The sequence below is a fragment of the Oryctolagus cuniculus genome, chromosome 10 (genome assembly GCF_051225735.1).
Source record: "Oryctolagus cuniculus isolate XC-2025 breed Fujian yellow rabbit chromosome 10, ASM5122573v1, whole genome shotgun sequence".
Taxonomy (NCBI): Eukaryota; Metazoa; Chordata; class Mammalia; order Lagomorpha; family Leporidae; genus Oryctolagus; species Oryctolagus cuniculus.
In genome coordinates, this window is record NC_142876.1 from 86,792,423 (window position 1) to 86,809,776 (window position 17,354).

The following is a 17,354-nucleotide window of genomic DNA, read 5'->3' on the forward strand; positions in this document are numbered from 1 at the left end:
TGGAACTAGGCACTGCAATATAGAATGTGGGGGTCCCAGGTGGCGTCTTAACTGCTGTGCCAAATGCCCTCCCCTGTTTTCTCCCTTCTGAGGTCAAAATGAGGGAGCCTGGATCATTCACCTAGGACTCGTCGTTTTATTAGTATTAAACATCCGTGTTATGCATTTAGGACTGTCATCATTTTGTTAATGTTAAACATCCTTCTGTTTCAAGGCCTTATGGCTATAGTAGACTGTATTTTGTTTTGCCCTGTAGAATATATTTTAATGTTTTTTTATTTTTGTTTTTTCCATTTAATTGGAAAGGCTGATGACCGGGCAGAGAGAAGTCTGCTGTCTGCTGGTTCACTCCCCAAATGCCTGCAACAGTGAAGGCTGGGCCAGGCCAAAAGCCAGTACCCTGGAACTTAGTCTGCTCTCCCATGGGGGTGGAAGGGACTCATGTACTAGAACCTTCATCCGCTGCTTCCCAGGATGCACATTAGCTGAAAGATGCCTCTGAATTAGTGTCGCCAAGACTTGAACTTGTGTCGTCAAGACTTAAACTTGCAAGCATCCCAAGTGGCAGCTTAAGCATGGGTGTCAAATACCTGCTCTGTTTTGTTTTTTTAATGTGTCTGCAGAGCAAAAATAAAAAGGGAGAGTCCCAGAGTGTGCTTTGTGGTGCAGTGGGTTAGGCTGCCACATCCCAAGGGGCTCCAATTCGAGTCCCAGCTGCTCCACTTATTATCCATCTCCCTGCTAATTTGCCTCAGAAAGTGGCAGATCACCAAGTACTAGGACCCTTGCCAGGCATGCAGGAGACAAGGATGTAGGTCCAACCTCCTGGCTTCAGCCTGGCACAGGGCTAGATGTTGTAAACATTTGGGGAGTGAACCAGCAGATGAAAAATATTCTCTCTCTCTCTTTCTGTAATTCTGGCCTTCAATAAATCAGTAAATTATTTTTTAAAAAATTGATTGATAACTATGGCAGACATTACTAGGATTCACCGTTATCTGTTGTCTTCTTCTTTCCCAGCCTCCTTGCAGTTGGGTGAGGCCTATCGGCCTAGTAGGACCAGTTGCAGTGGTATTATTTGTCTCCAGGCCAAAGCTCCTAAAAGCCTCTTTGGCTCTCTATTCTGTTGCTATAATTTGAAAATTATAGGCTGAGATCAGAGACACAAGAAGGAAGCAGAGTAGATCCTGAGCCACTGAGTGGAATGGACGTGCCTGGAAAGATTCTGGACTTCCAGCCAACTTTACTGAATGAAAACGCAACCTTTTTGTGCTGAAATCTGGGATGGGATTGGGACTGCAACATTGCCTCGGCTCTTCATATGAAACAGGACAACCAGCCTCATCTTCCACATTCATTTTACTGGATAGTGAAATAGTAATGTCAAGGAACCACTCCTGAGTGGACTTTTTAATAAAAAGAAAAACTTAACTTGCTCCCCTTTCCATCTAGCTTCCTGCTATGCACCGGGGAGGTAGCAGACAATGGCCCAAATATCTGGGCCCCCGCCCTCCACAGGGGAAATGCAGATGGAATTGGTGGTTTCTGGCTTTGACCTGGCTCAGCCCTGGTTCTTTTGAGTATTTGGGGGAATGAATCAGTAGAGGGAAGACCTCTCTTCCTCTCTCTCTCTTTACCTTCAAAATAAATAAATCTTAAAAAAAAAAAAAATCCTGCACGCAGAAAATACTGGAATACTTCAGAAAGGTCATAAAAAATTGGAATACAGATAAATTCCTTTTGGAGCAAAAAAATGCTGAAATCCTTTTGAACTTTTCTGAAGACCCCTCATACACACTTTTTAAATGAAAGCTAAATGACCCTTAATAGATGAGTGGTTTTAAACTTGAAAAATATCCCTTACAGTAATTAAGATAGAACCAGAGCCGGGGCAGAAGGTGATCTTCTAAACCAGCTAGGTCTGGTGCTATCTCAATCTGTTTGAAATTCCCTTAAAATGAAAACAATTGCTTTTCTCTGCGTGACCTGTGCTGGGTCTTATCATCTCAGTATTCAAAAGCCTGCCTTGGGTCCAGGTGAAATCCGTCTTTAATTCATTTAAAGTCTCTTCCTTCTTATTTTAGGCCTATGGAAATGGAGATTAGAAGTCTTGCTCATTAAAGCCCCTCATCTAGAAGGCTGCAGTCCTTGTCATCATTTACCCTGCTCTTGCCTAAGCTACCCTGCCGGGATTCACTTAACCCCTCCCCATAGTCCCCTAACAAGATCTGCCTAATGCTGGCCGGGATGGGAGATGATTTGATTTACCAGTGTGGATGGAGCTGCCTCCTTGTCATTACCTGGCTGTTTACCCCCGGTGCTGTTTGCTGTCTTGTGCCCACGCAGGCAAGTCTTTTAATTCCGCGTGTGTGCAAATATGTTGCCCTCATATTTGTGCTTTTCTTGTAGCTTGCAACACCCTCTCTAGCTGTTGAAATCTGACCTTAGCAATGTTAGCATTCTTCCCTTTATGGCTTTTGGAATTTGTGTCATGGATAGTAAGGTCTTTGCCAATAAAAAATTATTTTTTAATCCCCAAAATGTAACAATTTTATAGCCTTGGACCTGATCCCTGATCCCCTTAGCTGTGATCAGTCTGCCCTCCCTGTGCCTTCTCCTATACAGTGTATGCAGTTATGGTCATCTGTGTAAATGTCCTGTCATCCTACCTACATGGAAAATTCTAAAGGTCAGCAATTCTCTGATAAGTACTTGAATGTGGAATTTTGCTGTTTTAGTAAACACCATGTGAGACATTTCCAAAGTAACTGCTGCCTCACTTTGTTGAATACCTAACAGCACATAGTTGCAAGCATCCTCAGTAGAATGCTCTCCGGAGCCTGGAGTTTGATATTTCTGTAATCTATGCAAGCCTGCATACCCAGCTTCCTCCCAGTCGAGCTGAGCTCGCAGAGTACGCCTAGACAGAAGGCCTTGGGCCTCTTGCTTTTGCGCCATCTCCCTCCCAACTACAATTAGACCTTCGAGGATCCTGCACACGCCCTGTCATTACACACAACACATTCGACTCTAATTGCTTGCCTAATTGTCTTCCCCTCATTGCTAAGCCCTTTAAAAAGAGGATCCATGTCTGCATTGATCACCAGGATGTCGCGAAGGCTAAACAAGTGACTGACATGTTGTAGGAGCTCATTTAAGGAGGAATGAGTAAGACGAGTAGATGAGGTGTCCACACATCCCAGTTGTCTTGCTGTGGTATCCAGTTTCAGAGGAGGAGGCTCCTTGGTTGCTCTTTTTACTGCTTTCTTTGCTAGTTGCATAGCACTGGAATAGCATGTGTTGTACCACGTAGAGGAGAGTATGTCAGTGGCTCACCCATGTGATGTGGAACATTGGGGATTATCTTGCAGTCTTTTCTTAGACTCCTTCTTTCCTACATTTTGAATTTTACTTGATTATCTAATTAGTACTCAAAATAACAGTGGAAGCATCATGACTTCTACTACCAATAGCTAATATATTGAGTGTTGGCTGTGTGCTGCACCTGGTGCTAGATATTTCACATGGATTCTCATTTTGACTCCCCTGGCAGCTCTAAAAAGTTCCAGATGAGAACGTCAGACCTCAAAGCCTTGAGCCAGCAAGTGTCAGAGCCAGGGAATCCATTCTCGGCCCCATGTCGTGGTGTTAACTCTGATGTACCTGGGAGTCCAGAGGAAATGCAATCTCTTTTTGCTTTCTCTTTCCTAACTTTTCTTTTCATTACTTCATTGTCCATCATTTCTGAACTGCCTCCCATCATTCTCACCTGATCCTGCCAATAGTAAGTACAATGGAAATGTGTCCATGTTCAAATGAAGAAACTGGAGCCCAAGCAAGTGACTTGTCCAGGGCCACTCGTAGTAGTATGCCACAGCTTCCGTTTGGCCACTGGTGGCCTCAAACTGTTTGTTGATTGACTTTAGAAGGTTCCTGTCTGCTTCCCCATAAGCCCTGAGTGCTGTGTGATGAAGACCTAAGACAGAGCGGTGCTCATTCACCTGCATTCCATTTCTCTTAGCAAGAAGTCATTCCAGCTCCCATGATTTTCACCATGAAAGGTCTCCTGTGAGCCCGAGAGAAACATTTTGAAAGAAGTTATTAAGCATTATTAATACAATTACCTGTAACAAAAGACGTAATTTCACTTCTCCACATCTAACAAAGAAATTCATTTGAGGCTTCGGGAGCTGAGCTGGAAAGGCAGAGCTGGTCAGAGTGGGTTCTCCAGTGGGGGGAGTGCAGGCAAGGAGCTGTGCTGGCCGCTTTGTCCTCGGGAACACCTCTGGGCGCCACCTCTCCCGGCCCCTCGTCTCCACGTTCATCCATGCTTCCTTATCTCAGGCACCAAGTCCGTAGTGTTGGCTTATGCCTTCCTCTTACCTGGCCAGGTTCCTGCACAGGTAGCATTGAGAGAACCATTGCTTACAGACAACAAAAGATGACCATGCAAAGACTTGAATGAGAGAGATAAGGGCTGTCCTGATGGATAGAACACTGCTGTGAATTTTTCTCACATCAGTCAAAACAATGAAAAAAGATTGTTACTTATAAAGTGTGGGTCATTGTGTTAATCAGTGCCAGGGCTCTTCAGTAATTTCACTGTTTTTTACTGCACTAGAAGATACAGTAGCTGAGGGCTGAAATTGCCTGGAATGGGGCAAGGGGAGAGCAGGCGTTTGGTGCAATGAAAGATTCTGCTTGGGGTACCTGCGCCCCGTATTGCAGTGCCTGGGTTCATGTCCTGGCTCCGCATCTGCTTCTAGCTTCCTGCTCATGTGAACCCGAGAGAGAGCAGGTGATGGTTCAGCTACTTGGATCCCTGTTACCCATTTTGGAGGCTCCTGGCTTATTGTGGGTGTTTGTCTACTGAACCAGCAGATGGGAGATTCATTCTCTCTCCATTCAAATGACTTTAATTAATTAATTAATTAATTAAAAGAATAGGGCATGACATAGAATATGTACTTAGTGAATGCTTACTGAATGAGCGAATGATACAGATGAGGTCACTGAAGACGCCGATGGCTAAGTTTCTTGCCCAAGGTCCTATTACTAGCAGGAAGTAAAGGCAGGACTGAAACCCAGGAGTGTCCAACTCTGGAGGTTGTTTTACCTGGTTGCTTGGATTGGCCTCTTTGTGGTTCAGGAGCAATGGCCATTGGAGATCCAAAGGTATTTAAGGAGCTCTTCTCTGAGGTCCAGGAAAAGTAAATTCTTGCCCATTCTTGCTTTTCCATACTGGCCTCTGTTTTTCCAGTCTGTAAAATGCAAACAGTGCTATCTAAGGGTCTAAGGGTCCTCAGACTGTGCCCCTGGGCAGGTGTCTGCTTTGTCATCTTCCCATGCTCACTTGGAGTTGGGGTGGGGGTGGGGGTGGGGGGGGTTGCGTGAGTCACCACTCAAGCCCATGAAAAAAGTCATACTCTATTTCCGGGTGTACAAAAATCTCAGGGTGACATAGTCCCCAGCTATCAACAAGCCCCCGCCCTGAAATGAAAGTGGAAGAGAGCAAAGAAAGAAAAACAAAGTAGAGGCATTTGAAGGCTTGGCACAGCTTTTGAGAGAGGGAGGGAGAGAGAGAGAAGGTTGATTGCTGTTTCCATTCCTGGGCTTGTGCAGCCTCTAATCTGAAACAGGCACCAGGTTGATAACTGTGCCCAGATCTGATCACTGGCATAGAAGAGCTTAGCTTTTTAAAAGAAGAAAAAAACAGGCGTGTGTCTTTAAAGCCTCTCTTTCATATGATTTTTTTTCCATACTTATTCCGAGGTTACATAGCTGGGGCCTTTGCATCCAGCAAAGGCTTTCTCCCCACCTCTCCCTGGCGCGGGGATTATTGATTTGGAAGGCGAGGCTAATTTACATGTAAATAAATCTCAGCGCCCAGCAGCAGCGTTGGGACGTTGGGACGTCCAGATGCCGCGACTGCCTTGCTGACATCACGGCTTCATTAGCATGCGGAGGATGGGGGCGCTGCTACAGCCGCTTCCCCGGCACCGCCGGCCGCTCAGCCGCCCCCAGTTCTTAGGATTTTTTGGCCGAGCTTCACGTTTCCTGGTTCAGTGGCTTAGGCTCTGCGAGCAGCCCGCTGGTCGCCTCAGGAGCGATTGGTGACACTGAGGCTGGGGTCTGACCTCCCGCAGATTGTCGTGAAGAGGAAACGGGTTTCCAGGAAGGTGGTCGAGCGCGTCCAGGGGTGGATAGAAGTCACCGTCTCCCCCCTGCTTGGTGAAGTCCCCAGCAGGGTCTGCACCCAGCTGTGCAGTCCTCCCTGGGGGAATGCAGAGAACAGCTCAGCCTGGAGCCTCCCGAGAGCTTCAGGAAGCGTCCAGATTTGAGAAGGGGGTTTGAGAAGATCATGTCTTGCCTGCCCGAGGTCCTGTGTGCGTCCTTGGAAGCCAGACCCGGGGAGAAAGTGAACTGGGGCAATTGACAGGCTCCGGGGTCTGGCGGAAGCTTCTTGGAGACTGGACGTTCCATCCTCCTAGAGGTGGGTAAGGCAGCTGCTCTGATTCCCAAAATGAACAGCAGTGTGTTTTCTCGGAGTAGGGGGAGGGGGGGTAGAGCAAGGTCTGGGGTCTTTGCGGGGGTGTGTGGGGAGAAAGGTACTGGGGCTCCATTATCCTGTTCAGGTGGTATTTTGATCCTGTTGACATGTATTAGAAAGTTTCATTGTGGGGTGAAAGCTCGCAGGTATAGGGAGTCCTACAGAAACAGTTGGATCCTGGTGCTTAAGATTCATCATTTGCCTTGAAGTACAGCTTTCTTAAAAAAAAAAAAAGAAGACGGAAAGGGTTAAAAAACAGAGCACCTGGTAGTGTTCCTGCATGGTTGTCATTTCAGCACGTGATGCCAAAAACCATTAGGGGCTCTGAAGAACGGGGGACTTAGCCACTTAGCCAAGACTTCAGGTTAAGAAGTGACTTTCGAATTATTTGCATTTAATTTTAGCTGATGCTTTCAGATTAGCAATGGTGATGGAGCCTCGGAATATGACTGTAGCCAGTGGAAACATATGATTCAGTTTGTTCTCCCCATGGAGTCTCTAAGGAGCCTTCATAGTTCTCACTCTTGGTTTCCCCCAAAAAAGCCAATCACAGCATTACTAATTTGCTGTGGAGGTCTTGCAATGAAATACAGATTTTTAATCCCGTTATTCTTTGTTATGTGATCTGGGACGATGCTGGGGTCCAAGAGGACTCTGAAGAACTATAAATAATCAGGGCTGGGCCGAATCACCCTGGGTAAGTGATCTGTACCAGATGCAATGCCATCCGCCGGTCCAAGCGTGGCTCTTGTATAACTTAGACACATAAATGATTTCCCCAGCGAGGTTCTGCTTCCAGTATCAACGCGTGCATGAGCTCTGTGTGCTGTGAATATACAGACAGGCACTGCCTGCACTGAATCTGCAGACTGTGTGGCTGCGTGCGATGTGCTTTGCTGGAACGCCTCTTCCAGAAAAGTGTTTTAAACCATCTCGGTGAGACTTTAACTAAATGAAGCAGCCTCGCCTCCTTGCGAGAGGCCGGCTTGGCTGCTCTCCTGCTCCCCAGAAGGCTGGCTGCCTGCTGATGGCTTTCACAGATGGGTCAGGATGCTTGTCCCCCAGGGCTCCAGAGCCACTCACAACTTTGACAGAATTACCATATTCTGGAAATTTGGATTTTAATGCCTTCTCGAATGCTCGGAAACATTTTGCCTTTCCATCCAATGCTCTTTGCCCCCTTGGGAATTCTTTTCTTAATGTGAAAATTAAAACGTACTGGCTCCATTGGGCATTGCAGCTTGTAAACTGCCATGGGGCAGCCAGGAATGGTAAAATAGCTTTGTTGACCATGGTGTGATTGTAAAGGTTTACCCATGCGGGATCGGAATGGGTGAGGGCTTGTAACAGAAATACAGGAGGGATGCTGTAGTTATGGAAGGTTAAGAAGTCAGAGAAGGACTTAGAGGTTGCCTGGTATGAGATGGTGTTTACCCATGGCTCAGAAACAGCTGAAGATTCTGAGAGCTGCCTCTTGGATCATTGATCCCTGTCTGGAAAATGGGGAGAACCACAGAACCTATAGGCAGGGTGGTGGGTGCCAGGATTTAATGAGATGACCTGTGAAAAACACAACCAGGTGGTAGGTGTTCAGTAAATGTTCCTTGCTATTATTGTTGCTTTCACTGTTGCTTTCTGTGATTATTGTTTAAGTGTTGCTGTTGAAAACAAGGTAACTATTGAAAAGGGGGCATGTTTGTATCTGTTTGCCTATGGAGAGGTTCTAGTAACAAAAGAGATTCCATCCCTAGGACCTGCTCCATCCAAGCCATCCTCACCCAAAGCAACATTTCCATCCTTGGATTGAGTTGGCATGGTGAAGTACGTGATTCATGACTTCAGTCTTTTGCAGCACTCAAAGGGACCAGGAGGTGTAATGAAAAGCGTTTAGGATAAGGGGGATCAGCACAGCACACAAGGCTTCCTGGGTTGGGGGCTGACAAGTCACAGGTACAAAGCTGCAGGGTCCATATTGGAATCCGTGCATTTCTGGGTTTGTGTGTGGCTCGGCTACGCGTGTGAGAGGCGGCCCCTTTTTGTTTTTCCTTCTCCTCGGTGCACTCACTGGGCATCTTCCCGGCCAGCCAGGGAGGCTGTTCGGTGTGTGCTTCGCTGGCTGGGTGCCTCCTCGAGGTCCGAGGCTGAACTGAGGCCACCATTTGAATGGCTTCAGCTTCCAGGTTAGTGTTAAGGGAGAGGAATATGTCTCCCCGGACACCTGCCCGTGGCCCCGTCCTCTCTGCCTTTGTATTGTGTCCCCTGCCAGGCTGTGGCTTTGCCATGTTTGTGATCTGCTGTTGCGCTGGTCAGCATGCTTCAGCCACAGAGCTGGACAGTTGCTTTCCCTCTTCTCTGGTCTTTTTTTTTTTTAATGGAATTTCAATGTATGGAATCTAAAAGACAGAAAATGAATTAGGGAAGGGCATGTGGAACAGATGACAAGATGCCAACTTCTCGTAGCGGGGTGCCTGGGTTCCTGTGGATGCACACGCTGTGAGGCAGCAAGTCGTGGCTCAAGTACTTGGGTCCCTCCACCTAGATGGGAGACTTGGATTGAGGGCTGGACTCTTGGCTTCAGCCTGGCTCAGCTCTGGCTGTTTTGGGCATGTAGGGGAGTGAACCAGTGCATAGGAAATCTCTGTCCATCTCTCTGCTTTACAAATAAATAATAATTAAAGTTTGAAAGTGCATGAAAGGAGCCTGCTAGAAAATTCTTTAACAAGAAACCTGGAATAAAGAGGTGATAATTCCTGAGGCTGCTAATCTTTAGTGGAGTTGTGTTTTTTCCCGGACAGTAATATTTATCCCTCAATAATCCCCCACCTGCATTGCCTCCTGAATTTACGTGTGAGCTTGGGAAAACTGCCCACCGTCTCTGAACTTTGGTTTCCCATATGAGTATTGGAGGTGCTCTCCCCTGAATGCGTGGGGCTGCTGTGAAAATAACGGCTGTTATGCCTTTGCCTGGTTCCTGGTACTTAGCCAGCGTTGGGCCTTATTTCCTTAGGGTGTTGATGGTATTTATTGTTTCTCTGTAATCCCAACCTGTGAACAACAGGGGGCACTCATTTTAATACACATTTGTTGGAGAGACTAAAGGCCCAGGACGAAAATAACCCTCAATGACAGCTGGTGCAGATGCTGGTACCCAGTCTAGTGCTGCTTCTACTACACTGAGGTTCCAAACGCTCAAGTATGAGAAGGGCTGCGAACCACCCAGCTGCATTGCCTGCCTTCAATTAGCAGAAACCTCTGTATTCAGAAGCCCCCGGGAGTCCAAAGACTGTGTCCTTCAAATAGAAATTGTAGCTAGGAGCTTTCTTTGGTGCTTGAAGACCCACTGAAGCCTTTCGCTTTCCACTGCCAGCATGGTTGGTGCTGCTTGTGACTGGGCAACTGCCAGACACGCTAAGAAGCTTGGAGAAGAGGCATTGGCAAAACCAGTTTTCCTGGTGGGTGCTCTGGTGACACCTCTCTTTGCTCTGATTCCAACCTGAAGATGTTTTAAATGAAGCATTGTGGTTTTCATAGTCTGCCTGCCTCTGTGTGTGTCCCCATCCCCATGTGTTTGTGTGTCTACACATGTGTATGTGTGTGTTTGAATCTCCGCTGGGCACTTGGCCACTTCGGAGACTTGATTTTCTTTCTCCTTCAGGCCTATTATTGGAGCAGTTCGTTATCTGGAGTCTAAAAACCAGAGACTTGCTTGTTCTGTTATTTCCCTGGAGATAAGGTTGAGGGGGGGGGGCAAGGCTAGAGAGAGGTAGAGGGAAGTGGAGAGAGAGAGAGAGAGAATGAAAATGGAGACGTTTAGGAGAAAGGGTGGGTGAGGGAGGGGAAAGAAGACAGAATGGGGAGCAGCTGGGAGAATATCAGAGCCGACTCCAATCCACCATGGAAGTACAAAGCTGAAGGTTCCCTTTGGGTAAAGTCACAGCTTAAGACAGGAGCCTCTATCTCCACTCACTGAAAACTCCTTTCTCCATCTGCCTAACAAAACTCCGAGTGAAGCCACTTTCGATCCTAAAACGCCCCTGATGACTCAACACAGCACATGTTCCCCACTGGTGCTCCGTGGACCATCTTGAAAAGTGCATTCACGGAAGACAGCTTGTTTTCAAGTACAGTGTGAGCCTGCCTTTGCTTGGTGGGTGTAGAGTGAACTTAGAGCACATGTTTGGCTCTGAAGTCTGTAAAAATCAACTTGGCTGAGCTGAAGATTCAGATGTGAGAGCCGATGGCGAAGAAGATGAAACTTAACACTCTAGAGGCACAGAATCCAGAGATGTCCCTGGTTGGAAGCAGGGGCATGGAGGGATCTAGCGGTGGCCTTGTTTGAGAAAGAATTCCCAGTCATGCTCTATCCGAATAGTGGAGCAAACCCCAACAGAAGAAAGGAACAATGCAGAATTGTGGGATTCTGCCTTCTTCCTGATGCTAGAATGAGGGAACTTCATCAAGTTCATAGAAAATAGAATTAAAAGATGGGTTTAAAAAGCTTTTATGAAGATTTATTTTTTATCGATTTGAAAGGCAGAGTTATAGAATGAGGAGGAGAGACAGAGAGAAAGAAATCTTCTATCCACTGTTCACTCCCCTAATGGCCAGAATAGCCAGGGCTGAGCCAGGCTGAAGTCAGGACCCAGTTTTATCTAGGTCTCCCACGTGGGTGCAGAGGCCCAAGCACTTGGGCCATCTTCCGCTGCCTTTCCAGGCACATTAGCAGGGAGCTGGATTGCAAGTGGAGCAGGTGGGACTTGAACCAGTGCCCATATGGGACACCAGTGTCAGATCTAGGGGCTTAGCCTTCTATGCCACAACACCAGCCCCGGTTTAAAACTTTCTGAAATTCGTTCATAGGTAGGGTTTTTGAAAAGTTCAAGGAACATGTGTATGATGAGAAAACAATGCATGGGGTTCAGGGTTTCAGAAATGTTTGCAATAAAATAAGCTTCCCTTTTACTTTCACTTACCATGAGCTTTCTGAAGTACTCTTGTGTTTGAGCGGTGCCATGTAAACCATCCTGGGGTGCTGGTGGACAGCAGGAGCCCCTTATCTCTTAGGATGGGAAGGAGAGGGTCTCCCGGTTGGGTCTTGGATGTATTAGCTCCAGGCTATCTCAGATGAGCAGTGTGGACTTCAATTACCTCCCTTGACCTTGAGGCCTCTCCCCTCCTTGGCTCCTTAGAATGAAACTTTATAAATATTTGTCAGGCTTCAGAGCAACTAGGACAGGGACTCTGAGTAGTTCATTTCGGCTGGGCAGGATGCCACTTTTCCAGCTCTATTCTTGGCATCCGTTCATCATTTAGGAAGCCCTGGAGATGCTTGTTTGTGGAAGTTCCAGGGCTCCGCTGAGAAACAGCCAGAGTTTGTGTGGTCACAAAATCAGGTGTGGTGTGAGGGTAGCTGTCATGTATGGGAGTGCCTGTTTTGAGTTCTGTGTGTCTGTATATAGTCTTCGTGTTCATGTTTGTGAGGATGTGTAGAGTAGTAACTCATGGATTGAGCACGCACTGTGGGCTAACGTGCATGAAGATGCTTTACATACTTAAATAATTCTTGCAGCAACCATGCAGCTAATAATTAAGAAACCAAGAATCCTAGGGATTAAGTAACTTGCTGAGGTTTAACACAGACTCTAATGAGTGAAGCTGGGATTCATACCTGGACTATTCATTGTCCAAAGCCTGAATGACATCCACCATGCTAGGTAGGCCTCCATACACTTTTTACCGTAATGTCCTGTTAGTGTTACCTTCTTTTCCTTCTAGATCTTCTCTATGGAAACCTCATTCAAGAAGCACCTCTTTCTTTGGCTGTTAAAATATTTCTGGTTTGGGTAGACATCTGATCTAGCGAATAAGACGCCAGCATCCCACACTGGAAGGCTTGGGTTTGTTTCCCAGTTCTGGCTCCTGACTCCAGCTTCCTGCTAAATGTGCATCCCAAGGAGCAGCCATAGTGGCCCAAGTTACTGGATTCACGCTACCCATGTGAGAGAGCTGGAATGAATGCCTGGCCTCCAGGTTCAGTCCTTGCTGGGGGAGTGGGGACGACTGTTGTGGACTTTGGGGAAGTGAACCAGAGAATAGGAGCTCTTTCTGTGTGCATTTCTCTGCCCCACCCCCCGTTCTCAAATACCTTTTTTAAAAATTCAGAAAAGAGTGTTTTTGGTTGACCTTTGGTAAAATTGGAGACATTTAAGAGAATGTGAGAAGTGTGGAAGAGAATATGGTGTTTTCTCTACCTAGTGCTCTGAGTATGGCTCTCAGGATAGAAGTGTGGGGTTGGATGCAAAATCAGGGAGACAGAATGTGCTGAGGAGTGAGAACTGCAGGCCCATGGAAGATGCACTTGGCTGGGCTGGAGGCACCGTGGGAGGTGCCGCAGGGCTGCCCCTGTGGCTGTGGGCACAGCCTTTTGGGTCTAGAAAGAGGAGCAGGCCTGTTGTTCTTGGTCCCCAGTTGTGAGCACATTGAGTTCAAACTAAAATGTCTCCTCTTTCTGAGTGTCAGTTCTTAAATCTCTTAACCCCAGAGTCCTCAATCAGACGCTCTAAGGGTTCTCCTCCAGCCTGGATGCTGATGAGTGTGAACTTTGAGAATGAATCCAGCCGTGTCAATGCCAGGATGTGGGATGTGGGTTGCCATGTCAGCTGCCGTTGGCAGGGATCTAAAAGGTCAGGATGATGTCGGGGTCTGACCTACCTGAGTTGTAAAGATGTACAGGAGAGGAGCACCTGGCACCCCAGAGGGTGGCCCTGGGCCTCCTGGAAGCACAGCTGACCTTCGTCTGTTTCATCCTGCTTAGGAGGGAGTGGTAGAGGGCAGAGTGTGTGTTGCTCACTTGCTCCCAGAGCTGTCCAGGTGTGCCTTGTGAATCCAAGCATCCCACCACGGGCTGGGGACTCTCCTTGTCATGAATGGGCCTACACCTGGGGTGTGGCTGAGATGCAGATTCTGCCTCTTTCACAAACCCTTGGTGATGCTGACCTTGCTGCTTCTCAGTCGCCTTTGTAATAGGCAGAGAGACAGGACTCTACAGCAGGGGTGGGGAACGCCGGGCCCGCAGGCCATATGAGGCTCATGCAATCATTTGGTCTGGCCCTGGCAAGGCCACCACAGGCAGGAATTGAAATTCAGGAGATCCACAGCAAACTGATTTTTAAGTTGAGAATTTTATGTGGCTCACGAATTATGTTATAAATATCCAAATGGCTCTGGGCAGAAAAAAGGTTCCCCACCCCTGTTCTATGGGAAAGTAAACGTGACTCAGTTCAGAAAGTCTGAATTTTGTCTTTGCTTATTCGAATAAACCTCAGCGAATTCCCTTAGCTGCTCTGTGACTCAGTTTCTCCATCTGCAAATAAACTAATAATTATTAATAATTAATAGCCAATAATTAATAACTATAATCATAGCCAACACCGAATGAGTGCTTCCTGGCTGCCAGGCACCGTGCTCACTGTTTTATGTGCTGTATGATGTTCAATCCTCATCTTAGGACGTGGATTCTGTTCTTATCTGCATTCTGCAGTGAGCACACAGAGGTTGAATACATTACCCAAAGTGACACAGCTAGTGAATGGCCAGGCTGGGGTTTGAATTCACACCATGGGACTCTGGATTCTTCAGGAATGCCTCTCAGAGATCATAGATGTGAAAGATCTTGGGACTTACTATGTGTGTGTATGTGTGTGTGTTGTTTACATAAAACATATACTTATAAATATTTGGAGGACTTGAGATGGGAAGAAGTAGATATTTCCCCTGTGAGGTTGTATTGTTTTAAGTAAAAAAAAAAAAAGTTGTTTCCATTTATATAAAGTCAACTGTTGTGTGAAGTGTGGCATATCCTGGTGTTTTTTCTGTGAGGTGGGTTTCCTGGCAAGCAGCTGGGTGTGGTACCCAAGAGGAACATTGAAGGAATAGGAGTCTGGCTACCTAGGTTTCTAGTTACTTAGAATTGAAGCCCAGTTTGTTTTCAGCCTTGGTTTTGCTAATGTGGGCAATCTACCAGACCCATTTTCTGCTTTAAAGTGAAGAGCAGGATATACCTGGCTATGTTAACCCAACCGAGTGTACCTCATGATTCAGGATGTGACAGCCAGCCACGGTATTGTCCTGGAGGTGAATTCCCAGTGAACCCACTGTGGAAGGGCAAGTTAGAAGAGGTTAATGATGAACTTGATCTGACGTTGGTGACTGTCACCTCACTGGGCGGGAAGCTGTGATCTGGCAGGACAAAGAGATGTCTATTTTATATATGTATTTATTTAGCCTCACTCCTCCTTGTAAGTTCCCTAGACTTTTTTTTTTTTTAATCTGGACAGTAGAAGAAGTCATCTCTGGAGAAAATTATTTCCCATTGACTTAATGACTCTTTATTCAAAAAGTCCTGACCCTTCGATTAATATTGGCAAGTACTCGCCAACATCACCATGCCCCAGTCTCCCTTGTGCATTGCAGACCTCACTAATGAGCAGCATATTCTTTCTGTGAAGCCCCAACACGACTTCAGAATCCTTCTCACCACAGAACTCCAAGCAGCCTGTACCCTTAAGTTGGCCCCGGAGATTTAACCTGCCTGCCATGTGTATCCTTGAATAGTCTCTGAAAGTTGGTCCTCTTTCCAATTTAGTGAGTATGTATTGCCAGGGCCGCTGAAAAGAAGTCCAATTTTCCACTCATTCTGCCTTTTATTCAGTATATTTTTATTCTGTCTTCTAAATGTGGATGAATTTTAGTTGGATGAATTTTTGCTTAATTAAGATTTTAATAGATTTCTTTCTCTGGGATATGCATGCTGATATTTTCATTAGTTCAGTGACCAGTGTGCTATTAAGGCTCCTGTCACTTTGCATAACTATGGACGTGCTGGGTCTTTATCCTGCTTTCCTGCTGTGCTGTTCTAGAAGTACCTGCTTTCCAATGCACTGGTTCCGTAGGTGTCCTCTGGGAAGTTCAGCCATTGGTTACTTGGCCCGTGCATATGGAATGACTGCTCCTGGCTCAGTGACTGCATGGCCTTTGCTAAATTCTCCTGCCAGCTTATCCATCAAGATTCAAGGCTTTGTTTACATCACTGCCTGAGTCTATTACTCATAATGTCAGTTGTTCATCCTTTCAGAAGTGGCCTGGAAAGCCAACAGGAACAGAAGCTGGCCACGATTGGAAAGGGGGCTCCACCATGCTACCTGTGCTGATTGGACCTCTGTGAAACACCTGTTTCATTAGGAAACCTGGGAAGATACAAGACAGAGAATTCACGTGCTCCTTTCTCAACAACGAGGGCTTCCGTTCTTGCCAGAATCTAGGCATCTGAGAGGTGAATAGGTGGAAAGCAGCTTCATGCCTGGGCTTGATGGATCAGAAAGTTTGAACCAGCCTGCCTTCGTTTTGTTCATTTGGCTGCCTAACTGGCTGCCTCCTGTGCTCTGCCCTTGTGATGCTTAAAATGTGTTGTAAATCCTGCACCACTGAGTTGCTGAGACGCAGCATCCTAAATGGTGACAATGATATCATGCGCTATTTTGAATTTTTAAAACATCGCAGAGAGAGAGAGAGAGAAAGAGAAATAGCAGCTGAGCACCTGCGAGATACAAGGCGCAGATTTTGGCCCTGTGGGTAATTTAAAATATCAGAAGGTTTTTGAGATTTACCCAGTTCTCTAAACCAGATGTTTGTAACTTCGGAATCCAGGCGCACCAGAGGACCACAGAGGGTTGATGAATTGCCTTAAATTAAATGCAGTAAATTTGCCATGAATTTACATACAAGCATACATCAAAAAGTTTGTGGCAAATATCTAAGTGATAAGTTTATTTTGGTGCACTTTCGAAATTGTACATATAAGAGGTCCTCAAAAAGTTCATGGAAAATGCATATTATTTTAAAAAGTGTGCATGGATTTCGAAATCATTTGCACCCAATAAGCTTATTTGTAACTTCCATGTTTCCGTGAAGTTTTCGAAGTACCTGTATGTTCATTGTTTAAGGGCAAGTATGCAAACTTTAAGTGAATTCTGAGAAGCATGTGGTCACCCAGGAGGTTAAGAAATACTAGGAAAAATGGTGAATTCTTTTCATTTTTAAAGATGTATTTTATTTATTTGAAAGGCAGAGTGACAGAGAGGGACAGGCATACAGGCAGTGAGAGAACGCGCGCGAGCGAGCAAGCGAGCGAGCTTCCATCTATTGGTTCACTCCCCAAATGCTCCCAACAGCCGGGGGTAGGGCAGGCCAAAGCCAGGAGCCAGGAACACATACTGAGTCTCTCATGTGGGTGGCAGAGGCCCAAGTACTCCCAGCATTGTCCAGTGATTTCCAGGTGTATTGAGTAGGGAGCTAGATGGGAAGTGGAGCATCCAGGACTCAAACCAGTGCCCCAGTATGGGATGTCACAAGAGGTGGCTCAACCTGCCACCCCACAATGCAAACTCTAGGGTGCTGGGTTATTGTAAACGCATGCAGAGAAAGCTCTGGCTGAATAGGGGACTGAAAAACAATTCTTCTGCCTTTGGAAATACAATGCTTTTCTACATGACTACCTAGGATCTGTCCTGGAGCCTTGTCCACCTGGAAGGAGAGAATTACCTGATTCTCTTCCATTTTACAGATGAGTAAATTGAGGGCTGTGGTTTCTAATGCCAAAGCCATATGAGTTCTTGTTTTTTCCAGAATTTTTTTTATTGCTCATTTAGTAATGTAACACTGTTATGAACATTCATTTTGGGCCAGGCCAGAATTTTTCAGTATTTCTATACTCAAGACATTCTTTTAAACTTTGGACATTTTGCAA

At 46.2% G+C, this 17,354-nt stretch overlaps 1 protein-coding gene across 5 annotated transcripts in view; it reads left to right on the top strand.

The window, feature by feature from the left end:
- Positions 1-17,354, top strand: part of PRICKLE2 (prickle planar cell polarity protein 2) — a 368,819-nt gene that overhangs the window by 232,729 nt on the left and 118,736 nt on the right. The window contains exon 1 of one of the 5 annotated variants that reach the window (XM_008260883.5): positions 5,776-6,493. The exons of the other annotated variants lie outside the window; for them this stretch is intronic. The gene's annotated coding sequence lies outside the window, so the exon portion shown is untranslated. Of the gene's footprint in view, positions 1-5,775; positions 6,494-17,354 lie in introns of those variants that run through there. 5 annotated transcript variants of the gene reach the window in all.